Below are 16,420 nucleotides of genomic sequence, written 5' to 3'. Positions count from 1 at the left end.
AAGTAGTATGCAAAATCCATTGCTTGTCATCAATTTAATTTGATGAAGGATAAGCATACAATAAATCTTATGCTTATTTCCTCCAAGTGATTAATACCTTCCTTCGGAGTTTCTTCATGATGAATAATTTCACGGTTTGAAGTGTTTCATCTTTTCTTTTCCAGAGTTCAAATTTTCCTCGGCCATTTCGTCGGAACCTCCATCTAAATCACCGCAAGGCTTCATCTTATTCTTTCATCCTTCATTCTATCTCATCATCCTTTTGTCTCCTGAGTTCTTCATGGTGGTTCTTCATGATTTAATCCATTCTTCAAGAGTTCATCAAGAATTTTGTTGGAGGAGTTCAAGTATCTTTTCTTCTCGTGTCTCGAAGTGCAAATAATTCTCCATTTTCTTCCGAAGTGGAGTTTTCCATTTCTTCGTTCTTCTCAGCTATTCAGACATTTGGTTGTGGTATAATTTCACCTCAAGCTTTGAGATGTTTTTGATAAGTCCACAACAAGCTTATTCTTTTGTTGTTGAATATCTCAACAATTCCGTTCCACCCTTCCTCTAAGGATGCTATTGAATTCATTCGTGCTGGAAGTTGTTGTTCTCTCATCCGTACTTTTCATTATTTTTTTACAATTCTTCCGGATGCATTGTGTGGTGGCTCTCGTCAAGTGTCATTCCATCTTGTGAAGTTCATGTCTCCATTCCTTCCATTTTCAGCCCGAGTGCTGCCCAAATTCTTATGTTCTTAGTCTTTTCCTATCTTATTCTAACCGAAGTGGTTTCAGATTCTATGTTATTCCATGAGCTTTTGATTCTTGTCTTATTCGCCATTCCTCTTTCTACCCGAGTGCTCTCGACTTTGTTCATCTTCTCTCTTGCCTTCTTACTTCACCTCTTCCTCTTTTCTTCCGCCTCCTTCCTGAGATCTCGGGACGAGATCTTCTGTTAGTGGAGGAGAGTTGTAACACCCCAAGACCGATGCGCCAGGTGTCTTCCAGTTGTTCGCCATTGTTGGCATGTCATTTGCTTGTGTGTTGCATCTTGCCATGTCATCATATGCATTTCATCTACATGTTTTTCAAAACTTGCATCCGGTCTCTTTCTCCGCTGTCCGTTTCGTCATCCGACACTCCAACATGCACCCGTCGCCCCTCCCAGACCTTGTTTTGTGAGCCACGGAAAAACGTTCTCAGAATGGGCTGAGAGTTGACGAGTGGGCTTGGTACATCACCGGTAGACCACTTGTCAAATTTCGTTCCATTTGGAGGTCGTTCGATGCCCCAACGGTTAACGGCGTTAACCGTCGGACCCCATTCTCTTTGCAGCCCAGCACCCCTCAAACACAGCCCCCTAGCCCAGATAAACCCCCTCCATGCTCTCCGCCGTTGGATCACGATTGTGTGGGCGAAAACCGCACATCATTTGGACTCTCCTAGCTCCCTCTACCTATAAATAGGTCCTCCCTCTCCGTTTTCGTGGATGAAACCACCCCTAGCCCTAATCTATCTCCTCCTCCGCACGCCGAACGTTTCCACCCCGCCACCGGACACGTCCGCCCCCTCTGCGTCGACCAATCGCCGGCCGCCACATTGCCCTCCGTCAGCCCCGCCGCTCCCCTCCATGGCGTGGGCCCGCGGGCCCAGATCCGGCCCTCCCCAGCCCGGGTCGCCGCACCGCCGCCTCCCGCAGGCTCACGCGCCCCGCCGCCGCATGTCGCCTCACCGCCGCCCGCGGCTTCGCCGGTCGCCGCCGCGCCTTCACTCCGCCGCGCAGCCACTGCAGTCCGCTGCCTTCGCCGCTCGCCGTCCGCCTCCAGTGGCCACGCCCGCACCGCCCCTCGCCGTACTCCACCGGAGCTCGCCTCCCCTCGCCCCGCGCCGGCGACCTCGGCCTCCCCCGGTTCTCCTCGCTCCTCGCCGGACTTCCACGACCTCGGCCGAGTTCACCTCGGTTCGCGTGCTGCCGTCCGGATCTGGTCAGGCCGGTTTTTATAGGAGGTTCATTAAGGACTTCTCTAAAATCTCTAGGACTCTGACTAATTTATTGCAAAAAGATATTCCTTTTGTCTTCGGTGATGATTGCGTAGAAGCATTTGAAATAATTAAGAAGGCTTTGATTTCTACACCTATTGTTCAGCCACCTGATTGGAATTTACCCATTGGAATTATGTGTGATGCTAGCGATTATGCTATAGGTGTCATTCTAGGGTAAAGAGTTGATAAGAAACTAAATATTATTCAATATGCTAGTAAAAATCTAGACACTGCCTAGAGAAATTATGCTACTACTGAAAAAGAATTCTTAGCAGTTGTATTTGCTTGTGATAAGTTCAGACCTTACATTGTTGACTCTAAAGTAACTATTCACACTGATCACACTGCTATTAAATATCTTATGGAAAAGAAAGATGCTAAACCTAGACTTATTAGATGGGTTCTCTTGCTACAAGAATTTGATTTGCATATTATTGATGAAAAGGGAGCTGAGAACCCCGTTGCAGACAACTTGTCTAGGTTAGAGAAAGTTCTTGATGACCCACTACCTACTGATGATAGCTTTCCTGATGAACAATTAGTAGTCATAAATGCTTCTCGTACTGCTCCATGGTATGCTGATTATGCTAATTATATTGTTGCTAAATTCATACCACCTAGTTTCACATACCAGCAAAAGAAAAAGTTCTTTTATGATTTAATACATTACTTCTGGGATGACCCACACCTTTATAAAGAAGGGTAGATGGTGTTATTAGACGTTGTGTACCTAAGCATGAACATGAACAAATCCTATGCAAGTGTCACTCCGAGGCATATGGAGGACACCACGCTGGAGATAGAACTGCACACAAGGTATTGCAATCCGGTTTTTATTGGTCTACTCTCTTCAAAGATGCCCGTAAGTTTGTCTTGTCCTGTGATGAATGTCAAAGAATTGGTAATATTAGTAGACGTCAAGAAATGCCTATGAATTATTCTCTTGTTATTAAACTGTTTGATGTTTGGGGCTTTGATTATATGGGACCATTTCCTGCCTCTAATGGATATACACATATTTTAGTTGTTGTTGATTACATTACTAAGTGGGTAGAAGCTATTCCAACTAGTAGTGTTGATCATAACACCTCTATTAAGATGCTTAAATAAGTTATTTTTTCGAGGTTTGGAGTCCCTAGATATTTAATGACTGATGGTGGTTCACATTTTATTTATGGTGCTTTTCGTAAAATGCTTGCTAAGTATGATGTTAATCATAGAATTGCATCTCCATATCACCCCCAGTCTAGTGGTCAAGTAGAATTGAGTAACAGAGAGCTCAAATTAATTTTGCAAAATACTGTTAATAGATGTAGAAAGAATTGGTCCAAGAAACTTGATGATGCGTTATGGGCCTATAGAACTTCATATAAGAATCCTATGGGTATGTCTCCGTTTAAAAGGGTTTATGGAAAAGCATGTCCCTTACCTCTCAAACTTGAACATAAGGCATATTGGGCTATCAAAGAGCTCAATTATGATTTAAAACTTGCTGGTGAGAAGAGGTTATTTGATATTAGCTCACTTGATGAATGGAGAACCCAAGCCTATGAGAATGCCAAGCTGTTTAAAGAAAGAGTTAAAAGATGGCATGACAAAAGGTTACAAAAACGTGAGTTTAATGTAGGTGATTATGTTTTCCTTTTCAACTCTCCTTTGAGATTTTTCGTAGGAAAACTTCTCTCAAAATGGGAAGGTCCTTATGTTATCAAGGAGTTCTATCGTTCCGGTGCCATAATAATCAACAACTTCGAAGGCACAAATCCGAAGGTGGTGAACGGTCAAAGAATCAAACATTATATCTCAGGTAATCCTATAAATGATAAAACTAATATTATTGAAACCGTAACCCCGGAGGAATATATAAGGGACACTTTCCAGAACGTTTCAGACTCCAAAAAGGAATAGGTATGTGGTACGGTAAGTAAACCGACTTCAAAACAGTTCTAATAGCAATTTTTCTCCATTTTGGAATATTTAAGAAAATAGGAAAATAAGAAGTAGTCCGGGAAGGACACGAGGCGTCCACGATGGTGGAGGGCGCGCCCTACCCCACTGGGCGCGCCCCCTGCCTCTTGGGCACCTCGTGTGCTCTCCGGACTCCGTTTTCTTGCATGATACTCATTTTGGTCGGTAAAAATTCATTATATAATCTCCCGAAGGTTTTGACCATCGTATCACGCAAACATCTTCCGTCTTTGTTTCGAGCTATTTCTGCCGCAGATTAGAGCAATATGTCATTCCAGGATTCGGAGGGAGAAAGTTATGTGGCTGATTACCTTGCATACCCTAAGGCCTACAGGGACTTGGAGCATTGTGGTTGGACCACTGGGGAAGAAGAAGACTACAAGCCTAAGGGAAAGGAGGAGACGAGCTCAGATGAAGATGAAGTCCCGTTACCTCAACCTGGGGACATGCATGTGGAGTTTAAAAAGTCAAGCCTCCTGACAGAGCGAAGAAACCAAAGATCGAGTTTATTCCTTTCCGTCTCTTGCAGGAAAACAAAAAGGAACTATGCAAAAGGATATTAAGCCTTGAGCAAGAGATTGATGATATAAGGGAGCAAAATTCCATCCTGAAGCGCAAATTGAGGAAGAAGCCTACATCACCAACAACTCCATCATCACCACCTCTGAGGACATAATCACATGGGTATGGGCACTCCCCTTGACAACTGCCAAGCTTGGGGGAGGTGCCCCGATATCGTATCACCATCACACTCCTATCTTTACCGTTTTCCTTAGTTCGATGCTTTTGGTAATATCTTGATCTAGTAGAATAAATTTTTGGTATGAATTAGTTTTGAGTTTTGCTTTGTGATCCCTCTATGTAATCGAGTCCGTGAGCTATATATAATAAAGATTAGTGTTGAGTCAAGGGCTTGCTATCTTGCTATGATCTTGAGGAAATAGAAAGAATAAAAAGAAATAAAAGAAACCATATTGATCTTATGGATAGTAATGACTTCACACAGAAAGAGTATGATAAATAAAAGTTGTTGAGAGTTGGCAAACATAGTTTTGGTCATCATTGCTATTAATAGGAAGTAATAAAGAAAGAGAGGTTCTCACATATAAATATACTATCTTGGACATATTTTATGATTGTGAGCACTCATTAAAGTATGACATGCTAAAGAGTTGAGGTTGGACAAGGAAGACAACGTAATGGGTTATGTTTTCTCACATCTTAGTTAAAGTATATTGTCATGGATCATCCAAACATATAGAGCTTGCCTTTCCCCCTCATGCTAGCCAAATTCCTTGCACCAAGTAGAGATACTACTTGTGCTTCCAAACATCCGTAAACCCAGTTTTGCCATGAGAGTCCACCATATCTACCTATGGATTGAGTAAGATCCTTCAAGTAAGTTGCCATGTTGCAAGCAATAAAAATTGCTCTCTAAATATGTATGACTTATTAGTGCGGAGAAAATAAGCTTTATACTATCATGTGATATGGAAGTAATAAATGTGACGGACTGCATAATAAAGGTTCATATCACAAGTGGCAATATAAAGTGACGTTATTTTGCATTAAGATTTCGTGCATCCAACCATAAAAGCACATGACAACCTCTGCTTCCCTCTGCGAAGGGCATATCTTTTACTTTCTGTCTTATACAAGTGTCAAGGTGATCTTCACCTTTCCTTTTTATATTTTATCCTTTGGCAGGCACCTCGTGTTGGAAAGATCCTGATATATATATCCAACTAGATGTAAGTTAGCATGAACTATTATTGTTGACATTACCCTTGAGGTAAAAGGTTGGAAGGCAACACTATAAGCCCCTATCTTTCTCTGTGTCTAATTAAAACTCCATAACCATAAGTATTGCGTGAGTGTTAGCAATTTTGAAAGACTAAATGATAGTTGAGTATGTGGACTTGCTGAAAAAGCTCTTATATTGACTCTTTCTGATGTTATAATAAATTGCGATTGCTCCAATGACTGAAATTATAGTTTGTTAGATTTCAATAAAGTTTCTGATACATATTTGACATTGTGAATAGATTGTTACTTGATCATAAGAAATCATATGACAATATATATGTTGCTGTTATAAGAATGATCATGATGCCCTGATGTCCATATTTTATTTTATCGACACCTTTATCTCTAAAGATGTGGACATATTTTTCGATTTCGGCTTCCGCTTGAGGACAAGCGAGGTCTAAGTTTGGGGGAGTTGATAGGTCCATTTTGCATCATGCTTTTATATCGATATTTATTGCATTATGGGCTGTTATTACACGTTATGTCACAATACTTATGGCTATTCTCTCTTATTTTACAAGGTTTACATGAAGAGGGAGAATGCCGACGGGTGGGATTCTGGGCTGGAAAAGGAGCAAATATTGAAGACCTATTCTGCACAGCTCCAAAAGTCCTAAAACTCCACGAAAGTCATTTGGGAAATAATAAAAATTATTCAGCAAAAGAAATACCTGAGGGGGGCCACCCACCATCCACGAGGGTGGGGGGCGCGCCCTACCTCACTGGGCGCGCCCCCTGCCTCGCGGGCCACCTGGCAGCCCTCCGGTGCCCATCTTCTGCTATATGAGGTCTTTTACCCTGGAAAAAATCATAAGAAAGCTTATGGGACGAAACTCCGCCGCCACGAGGCGGAACCTTGGCGGAACCAATCTAGGGCTCCGACGGAGTTGTTTTGTCGGTGAAACTTCCCTTTGGGAGGGGGAAATCATCACCATCGTCATCACCAACGATCCTGTCATCGGGAGGGGTCAGTGTCCATCAACATATTCACTAGAACCGTCTCCTCTCAAACCCTAGTTCATCTCTTGTATCCAATCTTTGTACCAAAACCTCTGATTGGTACCTGTGGGTTGCTAGTAGTGTTGATTACTACTTGTAGTTGATGCTAGTTGGTTCATTTGGTGGAAGATCATATGTTCAGATCCTTAATGCATATTAATAACCCTCTGATTATGAACATGAATATACTTTGTGAGTAGTTACGTTTGTTCCTGAGGACATGGGTGAAGTCTTGCTATTAGTAGTCATGTGAATTTGGTATTCGTTCGATATTTTGATGAGATGTATGTTGTCTCTCCTCTAGTGGTGTTATGTGAACGTCGACTACATGACACTTCACCATTATTTGGGCCTAGAGGGAGGCATTGGGAAGTAATAAGTAGATGATGGGTTGCTAGAGTGACAGAAGGTTAAACCCTAGTTTATGCGTTGCGTCGTAAGGGGCTAATTTGGATCCACTTGTTTTATGCTATGGTCAGGTTTACCTTAATACTTATTTTGTAGTTGCGGATGATTGTAATAGGGGTTAATCATAAGTGGGATGCTTGTCCAAGAAAGGGCAGTACCCAAGCACCGGTCCACCCACATATCAAATTATCAAAGTAACGAACGTGAATCATATGAGCGTGATGAAAACTAGCTTGACGATAATTCCCATGTGTCCTTGGGAGCGCTTTTCTCATTATAAGAACTTGTCCAGGATTGTCCTTTGCTACAAAAAGGATTGGCACAGCCCAACAGATACCCATTCCTGTGAAAAGGCCGGCCCGTTTTACTTGGTCAAAAGGTGGCGGGCTGGCCCACGGAAAGCCTGTTAACGGCATGTTCGCAACCCATTTACAGCCCGCTAACCCAGGGCCCGTTACGACCTGTCCGAATTAGGCCCAGTAGCGTCATCTGGGCCGTGCAATACGATTAGAGCCCATTTTAAGTTCCAGCCCATGTATGGCCCATGACGTCTTTTGGCCCATATGAGGCCCTTTGTAACTCTTGGCCCATTAACGACCCGTGGTGAAACTGGCCCGTAATGAACAGTGTATCCCTTTATACCCATTAACGGCCCATTGGTCCATTGGGCTGTTTGCAGCCCATGTTATCTTTCGTCCTTCTTAGGGCCCATTTATTCTTGGGCTCATTTCCAGCATTCGGTTACTTACGGCCCGTTACTGTCATTTTCTGCTTGTGGACCAAATTCAGCCTGTGGTTACAGTCGGCCCGTTTGTGGCCCGTTAATACGTTGGGCCGTTTTCATAGCGTTATCAAATACGGCCTATTAACGACGACCTATTATGGTCGGCCCATGAACGGACGATTCCAACTCTAGCCCGTTTACGGCCATAATGAGGTCTGTTATTTTCCCATGTTTGGCCAATCGATCATACAACCCGTATAAGGCCCATTGATGATACGGCCCGTAGAAGGCCCATTGTTTCTACGGCCCATAGAAGGCCCATTGTTTCTACGGCCCGTAGGAGGCCCAGTGTCACTACAGTAAATATGTAGCTCATGGTTATTGTGGCCTAGTTTTAAAAAATAGGTTATTGCGACCACTAGAAAACCGCGGAAAAAGAACTGCACTAACTACAAGGAAACAAATAAACAAGATAACAAGGCAATAAATAAGCAAGCAACTTACGCTAGGTTATCACGGCTATTACACATATTACATCCACTAGTCATCAAAGTTCGCCACCAGTGCAAATAAATGCGCCGATAAAAGAATATACAAAACTGAGAGCACTTCAGAAGGCACTAGGCCTTGCCAGGTCGGGCCCCCCAAACAGCCTAAGAAGCTGATTAGACCTCAGTTGTGTCAACGATAGATGCATCACCCGTAGCTGTATGGCATGAGGGTGTGCAAGGCAGCCCTCTGACATCTTCATTTCATCTTTGACTTCAAGTTGGAGCTGAGCTGAAGCAGGCCTTTCCGCTTTAAGTTGAGACTGAATAAGTCGAACTGATTGAGGCAGCGACTGCATAGAGGTTGTCTCACACCTGTTGGTGAGTAGCTTCAACTCACTGTCTTCATCAAGACATGACCTTGGGGCCATCTCGCTGTCCTCAAGATGGTTTGGCTCACTATCTTCCCTAAAGTTCTGCCTGGCATAAGAGATACGACTCTGAAAGAGAAACAAGGAGACACGTAACAAGTTTCACAATTATATAAGCAAATAAATGGATTTGTTCTGCATAAGGAACATGTTTTTACAACTACAATTTGAAACTGGTAGTTGTTGCAAATGTCCAATCAGATGTAAACAGCAAAGCAAACAACAGTGGATGAAATGATGCCTATCCAAATCTATACTAGAACAAAGTTTGAAGGCTTGAGAAGGATGAACTTACATTACATGTTAACATCGGCTGGACAAAGCCCTTCTCCATGTTGATGGAAGGATAATTAAATAAATTCCCCAAAGATAATTCTTTATAAGCATTTCCATTATTCTACATTTTGCAAAGAGTAAATATAGATCAAATAATATTGGAAGAAACAGAGGATAATGAAGCTCAGGTGCAGACTGATGATACATAATCAAATAGCAATTAATTAAGTACAACGTTACAAGGCAAAAGGGAGAGAGGTACTGCCAAGAGCAATGCAGAGCCCAGTATTGTTGTAAGATCATATGATCCTTTGAGCAAGGAGATTCATCTGAAATTAGTTTTCATACAAGAGAGAAGGTAAGGCACATGCAGAAATTTAGAAGTTCAAATTTTGAATTGATATCATAGGTAGTACCTGATGCTCGGCTCTCAGCAGTTCTAATAGGGGTTTGGCCACTGGAGTAGGGGTTAAAGTTTGGTACAGTTGGGCCTGTGTTTTTTGTGGCTGCTGATCTATTTGATTTCATAGGTATCACTACCTTTTCCAAATACCTAGTTTGTACTCCTTGAGGATCTGCACTCACCCTCTTCCTTTTGGACATCTATTACGAAAGAAAAATATTTGACTGGAAAAACATAGTATGACGACACATGGAATAGGTATAGAAAATGGATAGGCATGGCATATACTCATATATGATGCTTAAACTAAGCAGATGGTGTAACAAAGTAGAAGTAATGCAAGAAGTCAGATGCAAAATATGTGCGACCAATTCAACCTTGCCAAGTTAGAGCAAGCACCTTGATGGGTGAATAAGATAGGCCATCCTCCACCATGCCAAGTTTGTTAGCCAGTGGATTGTTCCACAATATTCCTCTCATGCGCCCATTCTCATATTCATTTTGATAATGTTCAATATGTGACATGCATGAAAACATAAAAACAAGTGAGATTATCTTTGTAATGCAGAAGTGATTCTAAGCCAATACTGCCTCCCTGTAAACCCATTTGTGCTATCTCTGCAATTCTTTTAAGAGATGCCATGCATGCTGTAATTTGGTGTGTTCTTTAATATAATGTGGCCTACTACTCAAAATATGAGAGCTCCAAAAGTGATGACACTTTGCAGATGACAGCTTCAACATATACTAAGGGAGAACAACTCGACCTGACCAGTCGACCGCAAGAGAAGAGGATCATCTTAAAGAAGAGCAGAAGAGCAAGTAGATTGAAGATAGTACAAGTCTTTCAACACAATGTCGGTTGGCCACTCATGATGAACCAGAGCGCACAGAGAAATACTATTCTTTCCGGTCTCTCCATATGTGGCTCACATGCATTTCGAAACTAAAGTAGGAATATTTAGCTGACCAATTAAACATCTCTCAGTTTTACTAATATCAACATAATATCATATATGAATTTGTACAAATAAGCTTGTTTAGCTTGATGGGTGGAGCAGTGCTATTACGACACGGACCACGTAGGCTGATCGTGGTCATCATAAAATGGGGAAACCATAAGCATGATGAGTACAGTGTTGACCGTGGCAGTGGGATGGCAGATCTGAAGCTGCAAACTGCGCAAAGGGTAGTTAGCAACCGATGTTTGCTTTGAAATAACAACTAAGATTTGGTATGGACAAGAAAGTACAGTCAACAAGTGACAAAGAAATGCAATTCTGTTGTCTCTCTATATGTCGTGACATGCATTTGAAACTCAAGTGGGACCTTTAGCTAACCAATTAAATGTGTCTGTTAACTAACATCAGTATCAAATTTGAACAACTAATCTTTCGAATTTTGAGTGTTGTGTTGTTTAGCTTGAGGGGTGGAGTAATGCTAGTATGACAGAAAGCACCTACGCAGATCATAGTAGAGTAGATAAAAGGGGAAAAGCCTAAGCATCAAGAGTAAAATCAGGAAAGTGGAACTAGCTGGACCAGTGGGTGGCGCACATGCTTTCCGAAACGAATATAGGAACATTAGGTGACCAATAAAACATTCTCTATTTTAGTGATATGAGCATCATATCAGATTCATATTTCACCATGTAAGCTTTGGGTTGAGGTCTTGAGGAGCCACTACAAAAAAAATACACTTCCGTGATGATACGTGTTTGTCACAGTAGGTCGCGTTTTTTGTCATGCATGTACATCCATGACGATTTTATGACAGAATGAAGATAGTCATACCTGTGCTGTCGTAGAAGTGTTCCATGACATTACCAAAATTATCATCACGGAAGTGTCCACTTCCATGACGATAAATCGCGCGTCACGGAAGTGCTTTCGTCAAGGGTGACCGACCGTGGCATACACCATAACAGAACGCCGTTAAGCTATCGGGTTCGGTTTGGATTCGATAACCCGTTAACAGCCCGGACCAATGGGGATTTTCCACGTGTAAAATCTTGATTTGCTAGAGGAAACACGTGTCAGCTCCCCGTTGGCACAGGTGTCACGCATCCAGTGGGCGAGATGCGCTTATGAAATGTTGACACGTGGACCGGTCCAAAAGTGGCCCATAAAGTTTAAACGGGCCGGCCCAACTAAAGGCCCACAAGATTTTGCGGTCCATAATGGGCCGGCCCAACAAAATGCCCACGAGATTTTGCAGGCCATAATGGGGCGGCCTAGCCAAAGGCCCACAAGTTTTTGTGGGCCATAATGGGCCGGCCCAGCTAAAGGCCCGCGAGATTTTGCGGCCCATAATGGGCCGGCCTAGCTAAAGGCCCCCAAGACTTTGCGGACCATAATGGGCCGGCCCAGCTAAAGGCCCATGAGATTCCGCCGCACATAATGGGCCGGCCCAGCTGAAGGCCCAAAAGATTTTGATGACACTAGTAGGCTGGCCCATTAACAGGATGCCATGTTTTGGGCCAAATGTCGTCCCATATTTGATCCGGTCCATTAACAGCCGGCCACATTCCGGGCCTAATAGAGGCCCATATGAGATCCGGCCCGTTAAAAGCCTCCCACGTTTTGGGCCAAATTACGGCCCAGATCAGGTCCGGCCCTTTGATAGGATTTGGGCTAAATTATGGCCCATATCAGATTCGGCCCGTCAACTGGACGCTATGCTTTGGTGCCCACTTGATAAAGGGCCATTTAGTAATTCGGCCTAATATTAGTTTCAGCCTGTTAAAGGCCCGTTTAACATTTCGGCCCTATATATATTTCGGCCTGCTAAAAGCCCATCATATAGTTGGGCCTAACTACGGCCCCGTTTGCATCCGGCCTGCTCACAGCCGATAATCTGATTAGGCCAAACAAGGACCGAGACAATTTAGTCCTGTTATAAGCCCATGATTTGATTGGCACAATCATGGGCCGGGGTCTATTTTGGCCTGTTGCCGGCCCTTGAGCTGTTCGGCACATTTCAGGCCCAACCTACTTTTCAGCCTCCTAAAAGCCCATTGAGTTTTCTTGGGAAAATAGGGCCGGCCGTTTACTCGGCCTATTAAAGGCCTGAATCTACTAGTGGGACATTTTACATTTAGGCCTGTCAACGGACCAAGATGAGGGGGCCCATGAAGCAGATCATACATAGTGATTTGCATGACGTCCCATGTAGCGACCAGACCTCAAACAGTCTGATCCTTGTGCATTAGTGTCATCCCTGGATCGGTAATGCTGACACGCATAGTAATCGAAGGATTTATAATAGAGTAGCAATCACACACTTAATACATCGAATGTCTCAAAAGAGAACTTATTACAATAAATATGGCTTAAGGCCATGTAATAACGATAACAGTGGAAGGCTTGGAAGATAAGCGAGTCCATCAATTCCAATAGCATCACTGAGTATAAGACCACGACCTAAGGCACCTTACTCGTCGTCTGAAAAGTCTGCAACATAAACGTTGCAGCCCGAAAACGGGCCAGCACATGGCATATGCTGGCAATGTAACACATAGAGAGTAATGAACAGAATAATGCTATACTACATGCATATTTGGCTGGTGGAAAACTCTATGGTTACAGCTTTTGCATAAAGCCAATTTTTTTCCCTACAACAAAGGAATAAATTTTATTTAACTTTCATGGTGGTTGTTAAACATTGAAGGTTCCTCCAACTCAATCCCAATTAAGCATCGTCATTAACCCAACAAAATTAAATTAAGTAACATGATGAGATTCACATGATAATCCAAGTACTAGATACTCAAAACGTCCATAACCAGGAACACGGCTAACCATGATTAGTTTATACACTCTGCAGAGGTTTGCGCACTTTTCCCCGCAAGACTCGATCTCCTCCACTTGATTTCTCGCACTACATGGTGTTTGAGAAATGGATGACCAACACATAGTCTTTTAGAAGCATTAACTCTCTACTCCGGGTAGACAGTACCAACCTACATCCCCTACATCTGCTAGTCTACCTCTTCAAGAGCTCACGCAACATACTCAACTATGCTAGAGCCCATAGTAGCTTGCGGCTGCACAATGAAGTTTCTAGCATGAATAATCTCATGATCCCTTTGAGCCTGGGTGGCGGTCCATAAGAGAATCACACGGTACCCCGGGATTTCCAAAAATACAGGCAACACTGGGTTCCCCAGGTGCCTCAATCCACCCAGATGTGTATTTGAGTTGCCACCTTAAATAAGCAATTAATTAACAATCTCACATATGTTATGGATACACTCACCCAATCCACGTCTACTAGCATAGCATAGCAATATAAGCAAACGTAGAAGTAACTCCCAAAGGTTTGGTAATAAAACAGGTAACAGGTAGTACCTCATCTACTTCCAAAAACCCACATATTAAATCAGATCCTAATCATGCAATTGTTTGAGGATTGATCTAATGCAATAAAACTGGGTAGTGAAGAGGTATGATCAAAGTGTTACTAGCCTTGCTGATGATCCGTGAAACCTAGAGACTCGAAGTAGTAAGCGGCGCACTCCGGGTACTCTATCATAAAGAAACAAGCATACAATAAGTACTCATCTAAAGCACAATTAAAATTCAAATAAGAGATCTAACCAACTTAAGAACTCCGGTTTGCAAAAAGAACCAAATCAAACGAAGCAACGAAAGTCAAACGGCGAAAGAAACGAGCTTCGTTTACTAATCTGGACCTAAGTCAAATTTTACAGTAGCAAAAACTTGTTTGAGTTGGCTAAACAGAAAGAGGGTTTCGAGATGAAACTCTAGGCGCTTGAATCGCCTGATTCCGATAAACGAGCGAAAAGTTATACTAGAACGAAAATCGGATCAGAAATCACGATCAGAAATAATCGTGGAAAATCCGAGAAAATGAAAAACATACAAACAGGCTAACAAACAAAAGTTCGCTGTCTGCGGCTAAAAGATGAAAATCGTTCGTTAAAACGAATGAACGAACGGGCGTTCGCTAAATAAACTAAACCGAAAAAAAAACCGATCTGGAAAAAAACGACTACAGTTTTATTTAAAAAACCGAGTGGTTTTCTGAAGAAAACCGCCGGCGGATCCGGTGGCTACCTCCGGAGGCGGCGACGGTCGGCGGTGAGGCGGCGGGGTCGGCGGCTGTCGGCGGCGGCGGGCAGTGGCTCGTGGCTGCGGCGGAGGCAGCGGCGGCGGCGCGGCTCGGGGCTAGGGTCTCGGGCGGTGGGGTGGCTAGGCTGGGGGCGGCCTCCCGGCTCTTATAAAGGCCGGCCGGGCCAGGAGTCCTAGTCGGACATGGCCCGGTAGGTCGGTTTGTTTTTTTATAATAATTTTGCGCAGGAAAACAAATAAAAGAAATACTAAACGGACTCCAAAATCCCGAAATAAATTTTACCCGTCCTCTAAAATCAAGCTGGACAAGATGCACATTTATTTGGGGCCTAAATGCAATTTTGAAAAACGCACATTTTTCTTAATTCAAATAAAATAGCGATAAAACTCCGAAATAAAATCTTATTTGATTTTATTATTAAATCTCCAATATTTCTTTATTTTGGGAAAGTCATTTTATTCTCTCTCTCTTATTTTTATGTAAGAAATAATTGAAGATAAAATAATTAAAATCAAATGATCCTATTTTCAAAATTTGAGAAAACTCAATTATGAAAATAGCAAAATCCCCAACTCTCTCCGTGGGTCCTTGAGTTGCGTAGAATTTCTAGGATCAAGCCAAAATGTAATAAAATGTGATATGCAATGATGATCTAATGTATAACATTCCAAATTGAAAATGTGGGATGTTACAAACCTACCCCGCTTAAGATGAATCTCGCCCTCGAGATTCGGGTTGGCTAGAAAATAGGTGAGGGTGGTTCTTCAGTAGATCTTCTTCTTGCTCCCAGGTGGCTTCATCCTCAGTATGGTGGCTCCACTGAACTTTGCAAAACTTGATAACCTTGCTGCGCGTGACTCGGCTGGCATATTCGAGAATCTTGACTGGTTTCTCCTCACAGGTCAAATCACTATCCAACTGAATCGCTTCCAGTGGCACTGTATCTCTGAGTGGTATATCAACCATCTCTGTGTGGCACTTCTTCAACTGAGAAACGTGGAACACATCGTGAACTCCTGACAATCCTTCAGGTAATTCAAACTTGTAAGGAACTTCTCCCATACACTCCAAAACTTTGTATGGTCCCACAAAATGTGGCGCTAACTTTCCCTTAACTCCAAAACGCTTAACTCCTCAAAGTGAAGATACACGAAGATAAACTCTGTCTCCGACTTCATAAACTGTCTCCTTGCGTTTAGAATTTGCACAGCTCTTCTGCCTGGACTGGGCTACCTAGAGCCTATCGCGAATCAACTTCGCCTTCTGTTCAGACTCTTTAATCAAATCTGGTCCAAACAACTGGCGGTCTCCAACTTCATCCCACAACAATGGTGTGTTGCACCTCCTTCCGTACAGAGCTTCGAAAGGGGCCATTTTCAAACTGGATTGATAACTGCTGTTGTAAGAGAACTCCGCATATGGCAAATTCTCGTCCCAAGTAGACCCATAATCTAGCGTACAAGCTCTCAGCATGTCCTCAAATCTGATTGACTCCCTCGATCTGTCCATCTGTCTGCGGATGAAAGGCTATATTAAACTCTAGCCTGGTACCCAAAGTTTCGTGTAACTGATTCCAGAACTTTGAGGTAAACTGGGTTCCTCTGTCTGTTACAATACTCCTCGGAACTCCATGCAGACATATGATCCTGGTCACGTATATCTTTGCCAACTTAGCACTAGTGTAAGTGGTCTTCACTGGGATGAAATGAGCTACCTTCGTCAAACGATCGACTGCTTCCCATATCGAGTCATAGCCTGAACGAGTCCTGGGCAATCCCGTGATAAAATCCATG

The sequence above is a fragment of the Triticum aestivum genome, chromosome 2B (assembly GCF_018294505.1).
Source record: "Triticum aestivum cultivar Chinese Spring chromosome 2B, IWGSC CS RefSeq v2.1, whole genome shotgun sequence".
NCBI classification, from domain to species: Eukaryota; Viridiplantae; Streptophyta; class Magnoliopsida; order Poales; family Poaceae; genus Triticum; species Triticum aestivum.
This window is presented reverse-complemented; position numbering follows the sequence as displayed.